This window comes from Schistocerca serialis, chromosome 6, assembly GCF_023864345.2.
Source record: "Schistocerca serialis cubense isolate TAMUIC-IGC-003099 chromosome 6, iqSchSeri2.2, whole genome shotgun sequence".
Classification (NCBI taxonomy): Eukaryota; Metazoa; Arthropoda; class Insecta; order Orthoptera; family Acrididae; genus Schistocerca; species Schistocerca serialis.
The window spans coordinates 315,847,553-315,868,625 of record NC_064643.1 but is presented as its reverse complement, the minus strand read 5'-3'; the positions used below and the strand labels follow the sequence as shown (position 1 = coordinate 315,868,625).

At 39.4% G+C, this 21,073-nt stretch overlaps 1 protein-coding gene across 1 annotated transcript in view; it reads left to right on the top strand.

Annotated features, from left to right (window-relative positions):
* The window catches only part of LOC126484845 (myosin-VIIa-like), a 406,864-nt gene that overhangs the window by 21,133 nt on the left and 364,658 nt on the right, over window positions 1–21,073 (top strand). The gene's annotated exons all lie outside the window — the stretch shown is intronic.

Below are 21,073 nucleotides of genomic sequence, written 5' to 3'. Positions count from 1 at the left end.
TGACTGCATTGGTGATCAAAATATTGTGGGTAGCATGGAAACAAGAACTGAACAGAGCACCCGAAAGCACATAATTAATCCCCACATTATTGTGGTTGTAGGATACTATGACTTTGCATTTTGTGAAGTGCAGAGTTTTACAGTTTCTGAACATCTAAAGTTAAGTTACCAATCTTTGCTCTGCTTTCAAACATGATGAAGGTTTGACTGTATGTTTTTTCAGATTGTGTTCATTACAGATGAGGTTACTATTAATATTGTCTGCACATCATTAATATATGACATGGGCAGTAAGACTTCTAACACACTTCACTGTGGAACACAAGAATTTACTTCAACTTCTGTTGATGACTTTTCATCAAAGATAAAATGCTGTAGCCTCCCTACCGAAAAATCCTCATTGGAGTCAGATATTTTGTTTGTTCTTTAGTGACTATTGTCTAATATTGAATCAAATACTTTTAGTAAGTCAAAATGTACTGCATTTACCTGCTTGTCCTAATGCTTGGCTTTCATGATATGATTAAAAAAAAAAGCCCAAATTGAATCTCACATGACCAGTATTTTCAGAGTCAATGATGGTTGGTGTAGAGGTAATTTTGTTCAAGATACCTCATTGTGTTTGACCTCAGAGTATGTTCAAAGATTCTACAAGAGATGGATGTCAGTGATATTGGATGGTAGTTTTTTGGATCACTGCTGATAGCCTTGTTATAGATTTGCTTTCTTTCAACCACTGTGCACAGTTGTCTGTCTGAGGGATGTGTGTTATGTTATAGTTAAAAGGAGGACTAACCCAGTTGCAAATTTTGTATAGACTCTGACAGGGGTTCCATCAAGCCTTGTTTAGTTTAAGTTTAGTGATTACAGCTTTTTCTGAATGTCACTTACACTAATATTTGACAATATAAATCATCACATAGAGGAGGCACTGAGTGTGAGACAGACACATTGAAAAAAGATTGCTAAGTATTGTAAGCCATTTGACTAAGTCCTACATCACACTAGATAAAATGAAAACATGCATACATTCACACAAGCTTAATTCACACATACGAGGGCGGTTCAGAAAGTAACCTCCGATTGGTCACAGTGCGGGTTGTGGGGGGAGTAGCGACGCCATCTGTGCGTTCACGCACTCAACAGGTCAGTTGGCATCAAGCCGTGGTCGAGTGAACGTCGTACCTGCGCTAGTTTAGTTTTTGTGGCAGTTTGAAATGTGTGCTGCAATAGAAAACCCCGCCAAATGTGAATTGCGTGCTGTCATAAGGTTTTTTAGAGCCAAAGGATATTCTGCAGCAGCTATTCATCGTGAGCTTTGTGCCGTGTACGGACCAAGAGTTATGAGTGAAGGAGTTGTCCGTGAATGGGTATGTTTATTTAAAAGTGGACGAGAAAACGTTCATGATGAAGAGAGGAGTGGTAGACCATCATTGGTGACTGACGAACTCGTTCAGACAGTTGATGCAAAAGTTCGTGAAAATCGACGTTTCTCAATGTCGGAGTTGTCTACTGGTTTTCCACAGATTTCTAAGACTCTCTTGTACGAGATAGTGACAGCAAGATTGGGTTACCGTAAGTTCTGTGCACGATGGGTGCCCAAAATTCTTACCGACCACCACAAAACTCAAAGAATGGCCTCTGCATTAGACTTTCTGTCACGTTATGAGGGCGAAGGAGAACCATTATTAAACAGAATCGTGACCGGTGACGAAACCTGGATTAAGTACGTGAACCCTGAGACAAAAGAACAATCAAAGATGTGGGCACATTCAAATTCGCCTACCAAACCAAGAAAAGCCTCGCAAGATTTTTCTGCCAGAAAACTGATGGCAACGGTGTTTTGGGATGCCAAAGGGGTGTTGTTGGTTGAATTCATGGAATGTGGTACGACCATTAATCAAGACGTGTACTGTGAAACAATAAAAAAGTTACGATGGGCTATACAGAACAAACGCCGTGGTATGCTGACTTCCGGTATCATTTTTTTTGCACGATAACGCCCGTCCTCACTCTGCTCGCAGAACAACGGCCCTTCTTGAGTCCTTCAAGTGGGACATTATCAACCATCCACCTTACAGCCCAGACCTGGCGCCAAGTGATTATCACCTCTTCATGCATTTGAAGAAATGGCTCGGGTCACAGCGGTTTGATGACGACGAAGAGCTCAAAGATGCGGTCACAGGCTGGCTCCAGGCGCAAGCGGGTGATTTTTATGCAGAAGGAATTTCAAAGCTTGTGAAGAGATATGATAAGTGCCTCAATCGCTATGGAGACTATGTAGAAAAATAGTGCAAAGATGTAGTTGTAAGATGTATATATTAAAATATTTTTATTTAACTTGGTGTATTTTTTTAAATCAACCGGAGGTTACTTTCTGAACGGCCCTCATACATGGCCACTGAAATCTCCAGACACTAAGAAGGGCTAGCAGGATACAGGTGGAGGAAGATGATATTGGTGCCCCTAAGACCTTGCTGGTACATATTGGGGACAGGATAGTGGGCTGCTAGGTGCTGTCCTTGGGGGAGGGAGGGGTGGGGGCAAAGGGGAGAAGAGAGAAGTAGAAGGGCCTGTGCAGGTGCACTGACAGTAGAGGAGGCATGTGCAGGGCTGCTGTGGGAGCAGGAAGGGGTTAGGCAGGTGAAGAACAGGAACTAGCAAAGGCTGAGGCCAGAGGGGTTAAGGGAATGAAAGATGTGTTGCAAGGAGAATTCCCACCTGCACAGTTCAGAGAAGTTGGTGTTGGCGAGGCAAATACTAATGCCACAACCTACAAAGCAGTCATGGAAGTCAAGTATATTGTGTTGAGTGGCATGCTCAGTAAGTAGATGGTCCGCTATCTCTTGGCCACAGTTTGGCAGTAGCCATTCATGCAAACCACCACCTTATTAGTGGTCATGCCCAAATAAAATGCAGCACACTATTGGAACTAAGTTGTTTGATTGCATGACTACATTCAGAGTTGGCCCTGCCTTTGACGAGATGAAGATTCATGTGACAGGACTAGAATAGGTGGTAGTGGGAGGATGTTTGGGACAAGTCTTGCCTCTATGTCTTGCAAGGATGTGAGCCTTGGAGCGTGGGGTTGGGATTGGGGGTAGAATAAAGTTGAACTAGGATTTTTTTTTTTAATTTTACACATCTAGTTCGACATTACCAAACTAAGGAACAAATCTCTATGATCATGGAATGAGGCAATACATGAAATTACAACACAAAAGTAATAATAGATAAAATAAAATGTTTATGAATTCTAAAAAGATGACAAGTGATAAGTTTATATAAACACAAACAACAATGTAACACTGGAATTAGCTTAATTTTCCAAAGAACTGCTTGACAGAATGGAAGGAGTGACCCAGGGGGAAACTCATCAGTTTTGATTTGAAAGTGCATGCATTACTGCTAAGATTTTTGAATTTTTGTGGTAGCTTATTGAAAATTGATGCAGCAGGAGGTGGAGGGGGGAGGGGGGGGGAAGCTAATATTGTTAACAAGAAATGACATTAAAGAAAATATATATTGAGAGGCCAATGTCAGAATACCAAGAATAATGAACAGGGGTTGACAAGAGGTTTGTGAACTTACACCACTTATTGCTCAAATCCCCCATTTGTGTGCCAAAAATACCCTTTGAGAATGGGAAGAGTTACTCCAAAATTTAATACCATGTATCATAAGTAAATGAAAACAGGCAAACTAGACTACTTTTTGTTTTGAACTATCACTTACTTCAGATGTTATTCTAATAGTAAAAATGGCAGCATTAAGCCTCTGAACAACATCCTCAACATGGGCCTTTGATGACAATTTACTATCTATATGAAAACCTTAAAATTTTAATTGCTCAGTCCCTCTAATCATATGCCCATTATGTGCAATTAGAATGTCAGGTTTTGTTGAATTGTGTGTTAAAAACTGTAAAAACTGAGTCTTACTGTGATTTGCCATTAGTTTATTTTCTACAAGCCATGAACTTATATCTTGAACTGCACTATTTGAAAAAGTGCCAACATAGTGCACAACATTCTTTATTACCGAGCTAGAGTCATCAGCAAACAGAAATGTTTTGGAATCACCTGTAATACTAGGAGGCATATCATTCATATAAATAAGGCACAGGAATGGCCCCAGCACTTACCCCTGCCCCCCTCCCCCCCCAAATAACCGTGCCCCATTTGGACCCCACATTATTTCATTATTTATTCTCAGTGCTGTAGAGAAAGACTTTTTGGTATCTGTTCTTAAAGTAAGAGGTGAACCAATTGTGAGGCGTTGCTCATATTCCATGATGGTCCACCTTCTGGAACAATATTTTGTGATCAATTCAATGAAATGCCTTAGTTAAAAAAAAAGGATGCCTAGCATTCAAAACCTTTTGGTTAATCCATCCAGTACCTCACAAAGAAAAGAGAATATAGCATGTCTGGTTATTAAACCACTTCTAAAACCAAATTGTACATTTTACAGCAAATTATTTGAAATGAAATAATTAATTACCCTTACATTCACAGACTTTTTAGTAACTTAAGCAAACACTGATGGCATAGAAATAGGTCTAAAATTGTCTACATTATCGCTTTCTCTCTTTTTGTGTAGTGATTGTACTACTGAGTACTCTAATCATTCAGGAAACTGACTATTCCTAAAGGAAAAATTACTAAATTACTTGGTTAACTTGAGCAACACAGTTCTTTGGTATTCTGATTGATACTTCATCATATCCATGAGACCTTAGCTTTCAGGGATTTATTATTGACTCAATCTTCCCCTTGTCTGTATCGTGGAGCAGTATTTCAGATATCAATCTTGGAAAGCCATTTTCCAAGAAAGTTACATGAGTCCCTGTAGAAACTAAGTTTTTATTTAATTCACCAGCTATGTTCAGGCTGTGATTGTTAAATACTACATATGTAACTGACTTATCAGGGACAGATACATTTTTACTATGTACTTATTTTATGTCCTTAACCCTGTGCTGCTGGTCAGACACTTCCTTCATTGTTTTAATTTTGTCATGTGAATTAGCTATTCTGTTTGTATACCACATACTCTTTGTCTTCCTAATAACATTTTTAAAGGACCTTACAGTACTGTTTGTAATGATCAACTGCAGCTTGATTGTGACTATTTGTAACATTTTAATCTAATTCCCACTTTGTTCTGCATGATATCCTTACCACACTAGTCAGCCACCCAGGCTGCCTTTCACTGCTAGTACCCTTTTCTGAACATTCTAATCGAAAGTCACTTTCAAAGAGCATGAGAAATGTGTTAAGAAAAGTATTGTATTTGTCATCTATCTTATCAGCCATATAAACATCCTGCCACTCTTGTTCCTTAATGGGGTTTTAAAAGCTCTCTACTGCCATTGGATTCACTTTTTTATAGTTTGTTACTATATATAATATTTGTTTTAGTACAAAAACCTTTTATTGTTAAAATTTATGCTCCATGGTCTGAAAGGTCATTCACCCTTTCACTTACAGAATGCCTATCTAGTAATGAAGAATTAATAAAAATAATGTCTATGGTTGCGTACTGTTCCTCTGCACCCTAATTGGAAAAATTACAGTCTGTATCAGATTATATTCATTTAGGAGATCTTCCATAATCCTTTTTCTTGCACAGTCACATATAAAATTAATATTGAAGTCACAACATACAATTAATTTTTGTTATTTCCTGTAAAGCAAACCAATAACCCTCTATAACATGAGCAAAATGCCCTGAAGTCAGAGTTAGGGCAGGTATAAATAACTATCATTAAAAGTTTAGTTTCACTAAATTCAAGTACCCCTGTACAACATTCACATATCTGTTCAGTGCAGTCCTTTGATGCATCTATGGACTCAAATGGAATACTGTTTTTTATGTACAAGGCCACTCCCCCATTCTGCAAAGAACTCCTTGAAAAACAGCCATCCTGGTAAAGGAAGCCTCTGAATTGTCACAGTATTTAAGTGGTGCTCTGATATATCAATAACATCAGAGTCAGTATCTATAAAAAGCAGTTCACTGACTTTCTTTTAATACATCTTATATTTTGATGTAATATGCTAATTCCTTCACTATTTGGATATTTGACCTTCTTTGAAGGTAGTTCCCTTGTTAGAAAGACTTCCTTTAAGCAGGGATACCTATCAACTGAATTCAATCTAAAAAAGATGCAGCTCTAACACCAACTACTATAGGGATTTTCATATGAGTGATCCCACCACCTGCCACTACACTGTCACCTATAAGCTTTACCAACTGCACCTCCATATGCTATTGAGATACAGGTCATGCCTAGTGGAAGCTAATCTATTGACAGACTCAACTGGCATCACTGCAATGTGAGCCATGCCCTGTGCCATCAGTGCCTTCTCAAGCCCTGTATTAATCACCTAACAGCAATATTAAGCTGAGGCTGATCGTGACACTGAAACAGTTGCATGAAGTGCACATTCATGCCACCAGTTTGAGTACTATCTTTCCCACGTCACCACCTACATCATACCCCATCTCTGTCCAGACTAATCCCAACTCCATCCCTGATCTACTTTCATAAAATTCCTACATAACTCTCGTAAGTGAACAGTCACCTGAACCAACCCTATACTATGCTTCACAATGCTGGTGACTTTGTAGTCACTCCCCAACTTTTCCTTCAACTGCTGTCCTACAGCTCTGCCATGTGAACTACCTAACTGGAGAACTTTTTTCTTTCTATCAGAAGCTGCAACTGTTTTAGGTTCCTTAACTACTGAGGTCTGCTGCACGTGTCCTACACCTCAGCTACAAGAGGCTCCTTTCCACTAAACACTGACAGTTGGTCAGATCTATTGGTGATACATAAAGATAACTGTCTGACAGTCTCCTCCTTCCTAGCAGCCTTCTTACCAGCTGCCAGTTCTCATTCCTCAGCACTCTTCTCCCTCATCATCCTGTCCAGTTCCTCCTTTGCACTTATTTTTTAACTTATTTCTGCTAGAAATTCTGCATTTTCAGGAGAGGATCTCACCAGAATGCCCAGTGGCTTCCTTTCTGCGTTCCCCCCCCCCCCCCCCCCCCCAAAAAAAAAAAAATCGAAAATACTTTGAACAAATCCCACACTGTAGCCCACTACTCACAAACTTACGACATAGCCCACACTTCTAACCTATGGTAAAATGTTAATGATTACTGAAAAAACCAATTGTCTATGTTACATAAGTTCAGCTACCACAGTAGAGCAATTTAAAGAACCAACAACAGTGAGATTGAAATAAGCTGTGTACTAAGAAAGCAACTGTTAATACCAATACCACAAAAACTTCACAAAATTTGTCTAAAACCAAGAACTCAAGCATCCACTGGAACACTCTATGAAACTAAACACAGCGAGTGAAAGTATTTACTGAAATATTTCTCTAGAAACACCAGCTGAAAACTACCATACTAAATTTAATACATGACTACAATGCACAAACAACTTTATAAAACATGTTGGTGTAAGTTTATTAAACCATTATTTCACCAGAAACAGCATGAAACACCATTGAAAACTATCAAATTTAATGACCAAATATACATTGCACAAACAACTTTGTCAGTACTTAACTTTAGAACAGCTACAGCTGCAACTGCATGCTGCAAAATCTAAACACACTATTGATATTTTGATGAACAATGAAAACTACTAAACTTAATAACTAAATACAGTGCACAAACAGCTTTGTCAATATTTAGCTTTAGAAGTGCTGCAGCTGCAACTGCACATGAGGCATAATGCATAATGCATAGATTGGGTGGCCAGTGTAGTACAGCTATGGGAGGAGTGGGGAGGGTAGTGGGGAGGGTATTTCTCATTTTAGTGCATAAAGGGAGGTTGTTGGGGCCCAGTCCTGGGTGGTACTGACTCATGATGGGTTCCCCTCTGTGATTTGTGAGTGGGTGTGTGAGGGATGGTAGTGGCATGCACTTCACAGGGTACAACAATTGTCAATCATCAGTTGGTTTGCCATCAGTCTGCTCATTAGTGCATTAAACTTTTTGTCACATAGATAAGTTACAATTTCTTCATGTATTGCTGTGAACCTGCGAGCTTTTACTACATGATTATCAGCCAATAATAGAGTAAAAAATGTTTGTACAGTATTATTTTTTGTGTACCAAACTTTGTTTTCCTCTTTGGCATTGTTGCTAAGATTCATTATTACTATCTAGAGAAGATATGAAATGATCATAGATTAGATAAAGTATAACAAAATTGGAAATCCAAGTAAAGGACTAAAAATGGCTTTTTCAGAATAGATGGGGAAAAAAAAACTTTTTGTGCAAACACAGAATAATCTTGTTTACCTTATTTGCAAAAGTGTTGTAGCCATCCTTAAGGAACACAACATAAGGAGTCACTAAAAAAGTCTGCATTCTACATATTACAGTTACCAGAAGAACTACATAAGCAGAAAATTTCATCCTTGAAACAAGTTCTGGTACATGAGCAAGTGATGTTCAGAAAGCCATTGAAGATTCGTAAACAGAATTAAATTTTAAAATTTATTGACTTACAGCAAGAAGTTATTGGCCATTTACAGATAGAGATTTTTATCAAAAATTGTTTCAAGCTAATTGCTAAAAAGATTTCCTTGGAATCAATGACACAATTGAAGAAAATTCAAGTAACAACTGTTGTTAGTATTTGCATTTGGAATAGCACATGAGTTAGAAATATGTGAGGAGTTGATTGGAATGAATGGACTGTCAGATCAAAATAGGTGGAGTGACATGTTCGCAGAACTATTGGGATTCTAACATTGGTGTAGTTCTGACCAATTTAGCAGTTATTACAACTGATGGAACATCATGCCTGGTAGGAGTTAATTTTGAATTGATAACATTACTAAAATGGTATTTAGCAACATTTGCTGAAATTTGATACAGTTACACTGTATAGTTCATAAGGAAGTGGGGTCTGGTGGTCTACTAGTAACCTGAGAAACTGCAGGATCGAATCTTGGTCGGACCATGGATTTTTCAGACTGCATTTTAACCTATCCTTCACCTTTCAGTGATGTGAGGAATTGCCAGAAATGACATGTAGCTTGGATTCCACATTAAACTGTTGGTCCCCTTTCCCCAGTTGGATAACTGGGGTAGGTTAGGGACATGCAGATCATCCAAATGGCATTCAATTGTAAGACTTGCACCAGGCCATTGAGCCACATGAATTAATTATTATTGTTATTACTACCTTTCATCTTTTCAGCATAAGTTAAATCTGTTTCAAAGCCAACTGAAATCAATAATTGTGTCCATTTTTGTAAGTGCAAGAAACTGTCTGAAAAGTCAAATCCCAACTTTAAGAGTACATACAATGAAAAATGGGTAACTTATATGTCATCCTGCAAGGCTTGTTTCACTGATTTTCACAAAATAAAGCCATTGCTAGATTTATGTAGCAACATTTGTACTATTTATCTGGGAAATGCATCAGAATTGGTGCACTTCAAACATATCACCGGCCGGAGTGGCCACGCGGTTCTAGGCGCTACAGTCTGGAGCCACGCGACCGCTAGGGCCGCAGATTCGAATCCTGCCTCGGGCATGGATGTGTGTGATGTCCTTAGGTTAGTTAGGTTTAAGTAGTTCTAAGTTCTAGGGGACTGATGACCTCAGACGTTTAGTCCCATAGTGCTCAGAGCCATTTGAACCATCAAACTTATCGACAAACAAAATGATGAGACACTGAGGAATAAACTCTGTGAAACAGATCTGTTCAATTAAAACCAATTTTGCAGTTGGGAATGAATAGTATGAAGAGTAGAAGAACAGAGATGTTGAAATGTGAAGAAAGTTATTGGTAAGGGCAGGCCAGACAGGGAGGTATACTGCATGACCTGTTCATTGGTGCTGGGTTCCAAGTTTGTTTGCAGATACTGTTTTGTAATGAATGTTCGTTTTGAGTGACAGAAATATCTAAAAGTTCTTTGACAGTGTTTTCATCTGAAAAGTTGTCAGCGATGATAAGACTGGTGCCATTAAGACTGATAACATTCCAGTGCCATGTATCAGACAGCTCTCAAGCTCTTTATTGTTCCATATCTACTTCATACAGATATACTGCAATTACCTTCCTGCAGCATGTGTCTAGTTTTCTGGTTTTATGCACTACTCTAGCCATTTACTGATTTGAAGAGAGTTAAAGTCACTATAATTTTCTGAAAGATGTGCAAGGGTACACAAAAATATCACTGATGCTAATTTCCTGTTAGATATTGTAATGCATTACATGCTTAAACTTCCCTGTTTTCCATTTTGGTTGAACACATCACCCAGATATGACAGCAGGATAGTACTTTTCTTGATTTTTTAGTTCATGTGATCCAAAATACAGTAGATAGTAGCAGTCAGGCAGATGCTTTTTCTCTTAACATCTGCAGAACTTTTGAGACAGTTCTACACCATCTTTCAATAAACTAAATCCGTATTCACAGTATATGTACCAGAACTGTGACTGTATTGATGGGTTATTGGCAGTCTGATATCATAATGTAATTTTGGATGTGAAATCATAATTAAAATGCATAAAATGACAGGGTATCAAAAGAAAATGTAATGACATATTGAGATCCATGGTGTACCTAAAGGATAACAGACAATTTTGGTATACCTGTGCTTAGTGCAGGAGTCCACATCAGAATCGTTGCAGGTTCAGAAAGATCTACAATAAAACAATCAGGGCTTCTAGCAATCACTAGCAACAGCTAAATATATGTAACTAGATGAAATCCTAAGATAACATTTGAACAATGGAAGGTTGAGGTTAGAACATCAACAATACTATGAAAAGTATAAATTGCTTCTCTAAAGATGACATAATGAGTTGTAGACAGGCATGACAAAAAGACTGTTACTCATGATCTTTCAGCCAAAGCCTTCTTCATAAAAGAAAAACCCAAACACATACAATCACACAAGTAAGCACACCTCACACGCACATGAGCGCTATCTTCTACTGCTTTGAACAGAATTCTGTAATTTTCTGTAATTGTGTAACTAATATAAACATTGTGTTAGTATTGGAGTAGACCAGATATTGTTTCCAAACGAATAAAAATATTTTTTCCAGTATTTAAAAAAAAAAAAAAATAATAATAATAAAATAAAAAAAATTGGAAAATACCAAAAAATGATTCAAAACAAACTGATTGTCATTAGAGGTTGAACAGACTCAGTAAATACAGTTCTGTACTTCTCACAGGAGTCCAGCACCTGTAACTATAATGTATTCATCCAAGTACTCAAACTCGAGAAGTAGACGGCTTTCTGTCCATGGGATTATGAATATCTTACACCTGAATTCAAAAGCTTTGTTCTAGATAATGAGGCACCTTAATTCAACTAAATTTGCAGTAAGGAGTAGTACAGATATAAGTGATTTAGATGAAGAAAGTAATTTATTCTGTAGATTTCTGGACACTAGACAGTTACATAATTTACTTGTTTTCTTTTTGTTTAGTTGGGGGGAATGTAGATGGATACTTGGCTTACAAACAGAACATCTAAAGAATACTGAAGTGTAGTACCTGAGTTATGTTGTTATTCATAGGGCAGAGACCACTCAAATTGCTCTGCTAATTTGACAACTGTTTCACAGAACAGATATTCAGTAATGTTGCCTGCTGTTACCAATATTTTTTTCCTCCAGAAATAAAGCAATTCATGATCATGATACAAGATGTTTCAAAATGGATACAGGGATTATAAGGCTTTGTAGCATTTATTACATTTAAGTTACAATTATAAATAATACTTGAAATGAGAGAAAAACTCAGTTTTTCATACAAGTGTTGAATGTAAGCACCATTTGTCACATGACACACATCCATTCGATAGGTGAGTTATTCTCAAACATTGATCAGTGTGTCAGGAGTAATTGTTACAATAACTGCTTCAGTTCTTTTTCTTAAGTTGGGTAGATTAGTTGTTAATGGAGGCACATACACTCGATCCCTTATGAAGCCAAAAGATAAAATCGTATGGTGTCAATTCAGACAAATGTTGAGCCTATGTGAAACAAGCTCTGTCATATGACTCCTTGCAGGCAATCTAGTGGTCAAGTATAAAGTCGATTAAGCAGTTGCATACTGAATTATGCCAGTGAGGCGGTGCACCATCTTGCTACCAAATAAAGTTCAGTGATTCTGTTTCTGCCAACTGAAGAAGAGCCATAGTTGTAGCACATAAAGATAAGAAACACCACTTGTAATTGCTTTGCCAAAAAAAAAAAAAAAAGAAGGCTCATACAATTTCTGTTAGGATATGACACAAAAAAAATTCAATTTAAGGGAGTCTTGTTGCGACTGTACCATCTCAGTGGGATTCGCTAACCCACCAGATATGCACATTCTGTTTGTTCACATCTCCACATAAGCGAAAGGTAAGGGAAGTCTCAATACATCACTGAGGATGACACAATCCAGAAAATGTTCATCACCATGCAGCAACATTTCATTGGAAAAGTTGGCATGTAAACTGTAGTCTATGGGCTTTAGAGCTTGTAATAATTGCAGAGGATTAAGGACACACTTGTAAACATCTCCTTAAAAGGCTCCACACAGATCTCACTGGAACTGCTAATTTGCAACTAGCCTTCTGAACTGATTTCTTGGAGCTACATATGAAAGACTTTCTCACTTGTTCAGCATGTTCTTCAGTCACTCATATTAGTACCATACTCTTCTCTGGTGCCTTCAAATTGATGATACCACCTACTGATGTTATTATCACTTAGAGGATTAGAATGGAACTTAATACAGGATGCTTATTGCATTTTAATGACAGATTTAGTCCTTGCAAATGGTAAAATACAAAAATCTTTCTGTTCACTTGTCACTTCTTTGCTACTAGTACTTCCTAATGGGAGACACAGGAAACAATTCATGCACGTATGCACAGGTGTACAAACAAAACTGACTAATTTGCTCTTTCATTTGATGTATTGTTTGTAATTGTACACTGAGTATAATAAATACTAAAAGTCTTAAAAACTCCAATCTTCATTTTGAAATACTCGGTATGAGATTATAAGAAATCTCTTCTAGGACATTAAGAGATTAACATATAATACCTGACCAAAGATATCATGATACTTATTAATGGACATTGATATGGGGTAAGTCCACCATACACCATTGTGATGGCTTTAACTCTGCTGGTGACACTTTCAATGTGGTGTCTGAATATCTGTGGGAGAATGTCAGCCCACTTTTCCTCAAGAGCACAAACCAGAGAAGGCAGTGATGTTGGATGCAGGGATCTGGAGCAAAGTCAATGTTCTAACTCATTCAAAGGTGTTCCATTTGGTTTCAGGTTGGGACCCTGCATAGGCCAGTGCATTTCAGCAGTATTACTGTCCACAGACCAGTGCCTCATAGGTGCTACTTTATAACAGCATGCAGTGTCAAGCTGCTCCAAACAATCATCATCTCCGAACTGTATGCTGAACACTGTGCTGCAAAACATGTTCAGATCCTTCTGCATTTGCTTTCTTAAGGGCAATTAGGGGCCCACACCTTAAACCCCCTCCCCACCCCCCCTCTCCCACCATAACACCAGCTCCTCTGACTTCACTGTTGGCACTACACATGATGGTAGGTAATGTTCTCCAGGTATTTGTCAAACCAAAACTCTTCCATCAGATTACCACAGGGTGTAGCATGATTCATCACTCCTAATCACTCATTTACAGTCATCCATTGTCTAGTGGCATCAATCTTTACACCAACTCCAATGTCACTAAGCACTGACTACAGATATGAGTGACCATTGTACCTATTCTCCTTAACTCCCTACGTACAATCATTGTGATAGCTGGTCCACTGGTAGCACTCTGGAACTTATAAGTGATTCCTTCTGCTGATTACATATGAGTTTTTACAACCACTTTCCCCAATGCTTGATGGTCACTGTCCATGAGCAAAAGAGGTCTGCCTGGTCTTGGTATAGCTGGTGTTGTTCCTTCTCATTTCCACTTCACAGTCAGATCAACAGTTGATTTGGACACTATAGAAGGATTGAACTGTCCCTGATGAATTTGTTACTCAGGTGACAGCCAATGACTAGTCCACATATGAAGTCATTGAGCTGTTCTGACTGACCCAGTCTGCTGTTACTGTTTCTGTACTGACACAATACTTCCCGCTTCCTTTTAAGATGTAACTAGAAATTTTTGATCATATAGTGTAGGTAGAAATCAGATATATAACAACACATGTATTCAAAATGATTAATGGAAAATCTCATATAAAGATGTGAAACAAACACTAACAAAGAGATAGAGGGGCTGGCCAGTACTTACCTCAGCTCAGTACAGCCGATAGATACACAAAAAACAGAACCGAAAATTTACGTTCCTAGCTTTCAGAATAAATGTTCCTTCATCAGGGAGGAGAGAGGGGAAAGAAAGGGAAGAAGGGAAAGTGGATTTAGTTACTCACAACCCAGGTTATGAAGCAACAGGGAAAGGAAAAGGAAAACAGGGAGGGTAGCAAGGATGGAGGCATGGTTGTCAGAGGGAAGCCAAAGATATTCTACTGTAAGTACTGTGCCAGCTTCAAACCAAAGAGGATGCATACAGAAGTAAAGAGGTATATAGTATAAACACAACTATGTAGGATGAAAAGATGCGTGAATGGCTAAAGAGGAAAGGGAAAGAGGAGAAGACTGAAGAGTAAATGGGAGTGAGGTTGTTTAACGTAGGTTCAGTCCAGGGGGATGGCGGGATGAAAGGATGTGTTGGAGTGCAAGTTCCCATCTCCGCAGTTCAGAGGGACTGGTGTTGGGTGGGAGAAGCCAAATGGCACATACGACGTAGCAGGTTCCTAGGTCCATAGAATTATGCTGGAGGGCGTGCTCCGCTACTGGGTATTGGACATCTCCTAGGCGGACAGTTCGTCTGTGTCCGTTCATGCGCTCAGCCAGTTTAGTTGTTGTCATACCAATGTAAAAGGCTGTGCAGTGCAGGCATGTCAGCTGATAAATGACATGTGTAGTTTCACATGTGGCCCTGCCTTGAATTGTGTATGTTTTACCAGTAGCGGGGCTGGAGTAGGTGGTTGTGGGGGGATGCATGGGGCAGGTTTTGCAGCGGGGTTGGTTACAGGGGTAGGAACCGCTGGGTAGAGAAGGTAGTCTGGGAATATTGTAGGGTTTAACAAGGATGTTACGGAGGTTAGGGGGGCGACGAAAGGCAACTCTGGGTGGTGTGGGGAGAATTTTGTCAAGGGATGATCTAATTTCAGGGGTTGACTTGAGAAAGTCATATCCCTGGCGGAGTAATTTGTTGATGTATTCGAGGCCAGGATAATATTGAGTGACAAGGGGGATGCTTCTGTGTGGTCTGGGGGTAGGAACATTGTTGTTGGACGGGGAGGAATGTATTGCTCGGGAGATCTGTTTGTGGACAAGGTCTGCAGGATAGTTGCGGGAGAGGAAAGCACTGGTCAGGTTATTGGTGTAATTGTTGAGGATTCGTCACTGGAGCAGATACGTTTGCCATGAATACCTAGGCTGTAGGGAAGGGAGCATTTGATGTGGAATGGATGGCAGCTATCAAAGTGAAGGTACTGTTGTTTGTTTGTGGGTTTGATATGGACAGAGAATTGTGGATGTGAGCTTCAACAAGATGAAGGTCAACATCCAGGAAGGTGGCTTGGGTTTTGGAGAAGGACCAGGTGAAATTCAGATTCGAAAAGGAGTTGAGGTTATGGAGGAAATTGAGGAGTGTTTCTTCACCATGAGCCCAGACCACAAAGATGTCATCTATAAACCTATACCAGGGCAGGGGAAGCAGCTGTTGGGTCTTCAGGAAAGCCTCCTCCATGCGGCCCATGAAGAGGTTGGCATAGGATGGAGCCATCCTGGTTCCCATGGCCGTTCCCCTTATTTGTTTGTATGTCTGGCCTTCGAAAGTGAAGTAATTATGGGTGAGGATGAAGTTGGTAAGTGTGATAAGGAACGAGGTTTTTGGAAGATCTTCAGGTGGGCGTTGGGAGAGGTAGTGCTCAAGGGCAGAGAGACCATGGGTATGTGGGATGTTTGTGTAAAGGGATGTAGCATCTATGGTGACAAGAAAGGTTTCAGGTGGGAGAGGAGTGGGAATGGATTTGAGGTGTTCTAGGAAGTGGTTTGTGTCTTTGATGTAGGATGGGAGTCTGCGGGTGATAGGTTGGAGGTGTTGGTCTACCAGAGCTGAGATATGTTCTGTTGGGGCTTTGAAGCCTGCTACAATGGGACGGCCAGGATGGTTGTCTTTGTGGATTTTGGGTAATAGGTAGAAGGTAGGGGTACGTGGCTCTGGTAGAGTGAGTAAGTCTATGGAAGCTGTTGTGAGGCCTTGTGAGGGACCTTGGATTTTTAAGATTTTCTGCAGCTCAGTCTGGATGGAGGGAATGGGATCCTGGGTAACAGCTTTGTAGGTTGAGGTGTCGGAGAGTTGACGCAGTCCTTCTGCCACATACTCCACACGGTCAAGTACCACAGTTGTGGAGCCTTTATCCGCCAGGAGGATGACAATAGAGCGGTCTGTTTTCAGCTCCTTAATGGCACGGGATTCAGCTGGGGTGATGTTGGGGGTTGTCGGGATGTTCTTCAAGAAGGACTGGGAGGCAACACTGGATGTGAGGAATTCCTGAAATGTCTGCAAGGGATGGTTTTGGGGGAGGGGAGGAGGATCCCTTTGAGAAGGCGGTCGGAACTGTTCTAGACAAGGTTCAACACTGGGTCTAGTAATTGGGGGCTGTGTTTGGGTAGTGAAATGATATTTCCAGTTGAGGTTCCGGGTGAATGAGAGGAGATCTTAAACCAGGGCAGTGTAGTTGAATTTAGGCGTGGGGCTAAAGGTTAAGCCTTTTGATAGAACAGATGTCTCTGGAGGAAAGAGGGATCTGGATGAGAGGTTTAGAACTGAATTGGGACTGGTGATATGTGGCATTTCAGTGTGGTTATAGTTGAGATTTGGTGGCAAACATATCTGCTCCAGTGACGAATCCTCAACAATTACACCAATAACCTGACCAGTGCTTTCCTCTCCCGCAACTATCCTGCAGACCTTGTCCACAAACAGATCTCCCGAGCAATACATTCCTCCCCGTCCAACAACAATGTTCCTACCCCCAGACCACACAGAAGCATCCCCCTTGTCACTCAATATTATCCTGGCCTCGAATACATCAACAAATTACTCCGCCAGGGATATGACTTTCTCAAGTCAACCCCTGAAATTAGATCATCCCTTGACAAAATTCTCCCCACACCACCCAGAGTTGCCTTTCGTCGCCCCCCTAACCTCCGTAACATCCTTGTTAAACCCTACAATATTCCCAGACTACCTTCTCTACCCAGCAGTTCCTACCCCTGTAACCAACCCCGCTGCAAAACCTGCCCCATGCATCCCCCCACAACCACCTACTCCAGCCCCGCTACTGGTAAAACATACACAATTCAAGGCAGGGCCACATGTGAAACTACACATGTCATTTATCAGCTGACATGCCTGCACTGCACAGCCTTTTACATTGGTATGACAACAACTAAACTGGCTGAGCGCATGAACGGACACAGACGAACTGTCCGCCTAGGAGATGTCCAATACCCAGTAGCGGAGCACGCCCTCCAGCATAATTCTATGGACCTAGGAACCTGCTACGTCGTATGTGCCATTTGGCTTCTCCCACCCAACACCAGTCCCTCTGAACTGCGGAGATGGGAACTTGCACTCCAACACATCCTTTCATCCCGCCATCCCCCTGGACTGAACCTACGTTAAACAACCTCACTCCCATTTACTCTTCAGTCTTCTCCTCTTTCCCTTTCCTCTTTAGCCATTCACGCATCTTTTCATCCTACATAGTTGTGTTTATACTATATACCTCTTTACTTCTGTATGCATCCTCTTTGGTTTGAAGCTGGCACAGTACTTACAGTAGAATATCTTTGGCTTCCCTCTGACAACCATGCCTCCATCCTTGCTACCCTCCCTGTTTTCCTTTTCCTTTCCCTGTTGCTTCATAACCTGGGTTGTGAGTAACTAAATCCACTTTCCCTTTCTTTCCCCTCTCTCCTCCCTGATGAAGGAACATTTATTCCGAAAGCTAGGAACGTAAATTTTCGGTTCTGTTTTTTGTGTATCTATCGGCTGTACTGAGCTGAGGTAAGTACTGGCCAGTTAGTTGTTTTGTTAGTGTTTGTTACACATGTATTCAGCATCATACCAGAGCATTTTACAAATACTACGGGTATTTTGAAGAAGTATAAGAGAAATTTAAAGCATCTTCCTGTGCTCCATTGGAGTACTTTCATTTTTGATTATAATATCATTCATAGTAGGACTGTACTATTATAATATTTCATAATTTTAAGTCAGTCTGTTGTATTGGACTTTAATGAAATTCACATCTTTGCCTTCTTTTCATATCCTAGAGACTAATATAAATGGGAGACATGGAATGTGATTTATATAATATATGTATTGTTTATATCTTTAGTCCCAGAAATTTCTAGACAGAGAATGTATATTTAAGCCAAGTAATATGGTGACAATATTAGAGAAATTAAGTTGCAGTAGGGCCCAAGTATGCACAAAATATGCAGAATAAATACTTATTACTTACTGCAGTCATCAAATGAAATATTTTTGTAGATGCTGAACATGTGGAATATTTAAAGACAAGTTATGATTATCCACTTGTGAATGGATTCATTCCATGTACGTATGGTACATCATACAAGTGACTCATGATACAATAATTAAATAAACTACAAGTACACGTTTTTGTGACTTGCTTTTCTAAGGCAACATAAGTACACAGCAATGTGAAATAAAAATCAGTAAGTTCACAATAAAATAAAATAATTGTCCTGGGCCACAATAAAATTAAAAGTATTCACACAACTTATTCGCTGTGTGCTCAAGATAAACTGAATGCAAACCAGTGGACATGTAATAATGTAAGTGTGGTGATATTGATATATGTGTTGTTGAACAATAGTTGGTTACATTAGATTAGATTTACTTCTCTTCCAGTTGATCCATAGTGAGGAGGCCCTCCAGGATGTAGGACATATCAGAAAAACAATGCATGACAAATATTTACAACTAAAACAAATAAGCACACACACACACACACACACACACACACACACACACACATATATGGCTGACTAAGTGCATCAGTTTATAGACACTGAAGCATAACTGCACTCTACTAATTTCACTTACAGACATAGTCGATTTCCACAATGATAGGAGCAGACTGCTACATTATCTGGCAGTTTGTAAATACAGCATTATTGTCTAGGGATTGTCAACTAGCTCTAAACACAGTAATGACTAACTCTCAGAGAATAAGAGAAGGCTCATGGCCACCCAACTTAAATTGGCCAGCTAGCAGGTCCCACATGATCCATTGGCCAGAGATGCTGTGTTTTCTGTGTTGGGAGCTTTCTCACCCAATGTGGGTGTGATGGCGCTTGTCTTTAGGTATGAATCTTACAGTGATACATCCATCAGAGTAACAAGACCTATTTTTCTAAGACCTTTTTCTGCCTCACTGTTGCTTTACTTAGTTCTGGTAGAATGGGAATCTTTCCAACAGAAGAGTTAACTATGACATAAAAAGAGTAAGGGAAAGCAAGGACTGCCAAAATCTTCACATCAACTTGTGAAAATAATCCACATTGTTTATTGAAAATAAGGATTTTAACAAATTATTAACTTGTGGGTGTGAAGACTTTATATACATTCAGTTTGAAAATATGAAAACTTGTGTATGTGAAATGGAAAAGGCACTCATATTTAGCAGAATATGAGAGTAATACTAAATCTGAGTTTTCATAATTCACTCAGAAAGTATAAACACAAATGTGAAATCCTGGGTAAGAAGAAAAAAGAACCTTTTTTGGTGTAACTTACTGCACCTGTAAATCCTTCCTCTGTAATAAAACAACATATTTTATCTCATTTAGCTTTGAAACATGTGGGAGATTAGCAAAATGTGATGACATATTTCAGAAAGAATATCAGAGTGACTGCAGGGATGAACTAATCAGATAGATTATGGAGGCACACAGAGGAGCAGATGTAGGACCTTAAAGTGATCTGTAATAACAAGGTGGAAAACATGGGAACTAATAAGTGGAAACAGAAACAAGAAAGGTGCACAGAAAAATGACTAGCAATAGATCTAAAAATAGGATGTGATGGAATAAGGAAAAACAGATAACTGAATAAAAATATATAATAATTTTACATAATTTGCAAAAAGAATAACTGGAGAGGAAAGAATGAGATCAAAACTGAGAATGAGCTGTGACTGTTTAGGGACTAAAAAGACAAAGTAATTTCAGTATAGACTCAGTGCAGCTGACTAAGGAGAGTTCAAAGCACATTTTTGACTTAGTCTTCTCTCTGGATAATGCAGTTCATGGAATAACTGGGATGTGAGTCACATTTGGTGCCTAGAACTCCATCTTTGTATGGCGTAGTCTGCCTTTGTCTGCAGATGTATAAAATCTTTTTGATAATTTTGCTTATGTCTTTCTTTTATGGTCAAGCTATCTGGGTACTGGAATTTGAAATTTATTTCTAACTAATGCTCTATTTTAAACATAGCTGCACAACAGCAATGATTTCACGTAATAAAGTTATAAACAGCCGACCAGTTGCAATGGATAAAGAAATTCTTTACCTAGGTTTCAACAAATATAAATTTGTCTTCTTCAGAAGGTAGCAATTTTACATTAGTAAGGACTAATGTACCACTGCCATTTTTACAATTGTCAGCATAGATCCATGTATCAAAAATAAAATAGTCGGTTGTGAGCTCTGCAAGATCCATGAGCTATTTTATATTTACGTGACAAACCCTAATTCTAGGGCTATATTTTATTTTTGACACATGGATCTATGCTGACAATTGTAAAAACGGTGATGGTACATTAGTCCTTACTAATGTGAAATTGCTACCTTCTGAAGAAGACAAATTTATATTTGTCGAAACCAAGGTAAAGAATTTCTTTATCCATTGCAGCTGGTCGGCTGTTT